The sequence below is a fragment of the Helianthus annuus genome, chromosome 2, assembly GCF_002127325.2.
Source record: "Helianthus annuus cultivar XRQ/B chromosome 2, HanXRQr2.0-SUNRISE, whole genome shotgun sequence".
Lineage (NCBI taxonomy): Eukaryota > Viridiplantae > Streptophyta > Magnoliopsida > Asterales > Asteraceae > Helianthus > Helianthus annuus.
This window is the reverse complement of record NC_035434.2, coordinates 132,476,848-132,479,676: the sequence shown is the minus strand read 5'-3', so window position 1 is coordinate 132,479,676 and position 2,829 is coordinate 132,476,848. Positions and strand designations below refer to the sequence as shown.

The 2,829-nt window shown below is 43.5% G+C and overlaps 1 non-coding gene across 1 annotated transcript; it reads right to left on the bottom strand.

Moving 5' to 3' along the window:
• Positions 1–1,207: 1,207 nt before the first annotated feature.
• On the bottom strand, positions 1,208–1,314 carry LOC118489871. The gene has a single exon (XR_004887884.1). It is a non-coding gene; the product is annotated as a small nucleolar RNA R71 (small nucleolar RNA).
• Positions 1,315–2,829: the final 1,515 nt, after the last annotated feature.

Genomic DNA, 2,829 nt, shown 5'->3' with positions numbered 1-2,829 from the left:
GATTCATCTTGTCTATCTGTTTTTATTTTATTTTATTTTTCAGCATTTAGTTAGTTTTTATTTTCTTAGTTTAAAAACTTTTTCTAACATTTTGATTTGATAAGATGTTGAGGATAAACCGGTACTAAAAGCTCTTGTGTCCTTGGACGACCTCGGTATCTTACCAACACTATACTACGTCCACGATGGGTGCACTTGCCCATATGTGTGTTTAGTGTTAGTAAATATCGTGTTTTATAAATTTAAAACTTGGCTAAAAGTGTAAAAAGGGCTTAAAATATACATCTAAAATATATTACACTACACACGCATCAAGTTTTTGGCGCCGCTGCCGGGGACACAAGGATTTTAAGAAAGTTAGGAATCAACGGCCTAATCATATTTTTATTTTTTCTTTTTAATTTTTAGGATTTTCTTAGTTTTTTAGCTTCTGCAGAACTCAGCACGGGCCGTGCCTGGTCGGACACGGGCCGTGCCCAGCGTTATTACTGGCAGTTTTTAGTTTTCCAAGTTACAGACGGCTTACCACGGGGCCGTGTCGGCACAACACGGGGCCGTGCCCAACTCTCTAGTAACTGGGATCTGGAAAACAATCACTGTAACTCTGACCACGGGCCGTGTTCACTGAGCACGGGGCCGTGGTGAACCTTCTGACCAACATTCTTTTCTGTTTTTATTGCAGGACTTGGAACCAGACGTCACCCCTACGTAGTGTATGAGCTCCAGTTCTAATAAGGACATAAAAGAACCTCTAGAAGAACCCGAACGCTTTCTCAAAAAAAGACTAAAAGCCAAGAACCAAGAGAAAGTTTCGGGGAATCCACTTCCAATGGCGGACCAACGTACCCTCATGGATTATCTACGACCCACCGTAGGTAACCTAGGCGCCGCTATCAACGCACCGAATGTTGAAGCCAATAACTTCGAGCTTCGGCCGCATTTGATACAAATGCTCCAAAACTCCGCAACCTTCCATGGGCTTGCGGACGAGGATCCCCATCTACATATTACTAATTTCTTAGAAATATGTGATACCTTTCGGATCAATGGAGCCTCAAATGACGCCATCCGCCTTCGAATGTTTCCTTTCTCACTAAAAGACCGAGCAAAAGCTTGGCTCAACGCCCTTCCAGCTGGATCGGTAAACACCTGGGATGAACTAGCCCAAAAATTTCTATATAAGTATTTCCCTCCCGCTAAAACGGCTAAATTAATGACTGAAATTAATACATATTCACAAGAGGATGGGGAATCCTTATATGAAACTTGGGAAAGGTTCAAGGAGCTATTGCGAAAGTGTCCACATCACGGCCTTGCGATATGGCAACAAGTATCCAATTTCTATAATGGGTTGTTGCCACACACAAGGCAGACACTTGATTCTAGCTCCGGGGGACTTTTAGGTAATCGCCGCCCGCATGAAATATATAACCAAATTGAGGAAATTGCTCAAACCAATTTTCAGTGGCACACTCCCCAAGGTAATAAATCTATTGCCCCGGGCGCCCATAAGGTTGATGAAAGCACTTCTTTACAAGCCCAAATCGAGGCTCTTTCTTCAAAAATAAAAAAATTGGAAATGACAAAAACAGTCTCGGTTATGGCTTGTGAAGGGTGTGGTGGGCCACATGAAAATTGGAGTTGTATGAAAGAAACAGACGATCAACAAGAGTCGGTAAGCTACATTGAAAATAGACCTAGGCCGTCGGGTCCTCCAACGGGCACTTACAACCAAGGATGGCGAAACCACCCTAACCTTGGTTGGAGAGAGCCCGGCAATAGTAGCAACCAACAAACCCAAGGAACAAACTTTCAACAACCAAGAAATGAGTCACAAAATTTCACTCAACAACAAGGTGGACGAGAAAGGCTTGAAGATACTGTATCTCGCCTCATCTCCGACGCTGAAAAGAAAAACTCGGAAAGGTTTCTACAATTAGAATCAAATTTTAGAAACCAACAAGCTAGTATTCAAAACATAGAAAAACAACTAAATCAACTAGCTCAAAATTTTTCCGAGAGACCACAAGGTGCATTACCAAGCAATACCGAAACAAACCCGAAAGCGCAAGTTCATCTCATCACTTTACGAAACCGCACCGTGGAGCCTGCGGAAGCACCACCGCCGACAGAAGAGACTGTACCCCCGCCTCTGCAGGAGAAGAACTCCCCTCCATCATCAGAGCCTACCAAGGCTCCTCGAGTTTCGTACCCCGGTAGGTTAATTCGTCAAAAGACCAATGAGCAATTCGCAAAATTCGAAAGTCTATTAAAACAATTACATGTCAATATTCCTTTTATTGATGTCCTAACCCAAATGCCCAAATACTCTAAGTTAATGAGGGACTTCCTCACTCATATAAAGAAAATTGAAACCTTGCAATTAGTTAACTTAGGCGAAGAATGCTCTGCCCTCGTACTCAACAAACTTCCCCAAAAGAAAATCGATCCTGGAAGCTTCACGATTCCCTGCTCGATCGGGGACTCCCCCGTTCGTAATGCACCAGCCGACCTTGGGGCTAGCATTAACCTCATGCCTTCATCAATGTTTAAAAGACTCGGCCTAGGAACAACGAGTCCTACAAAAATGAGCATACAACTTGCTGATCGATCCGTCAAATTCCCGCAAGGTGTCATCGAAAACGTCCTAGTAAAAGTAAACAAATTTGTCTATCCGGCAGATTTTGTCATACTCGATATGGAAGAAGAAACCGAAGTCCCCCTCATACTAGGGAGACCATTTCTCGCCACCGCACAAGCAGTGGTAGACATGAACGACGGAACGCTCACCCTAAGGTACGGAGATGATGAAGTAAAATTCGGGGTTGG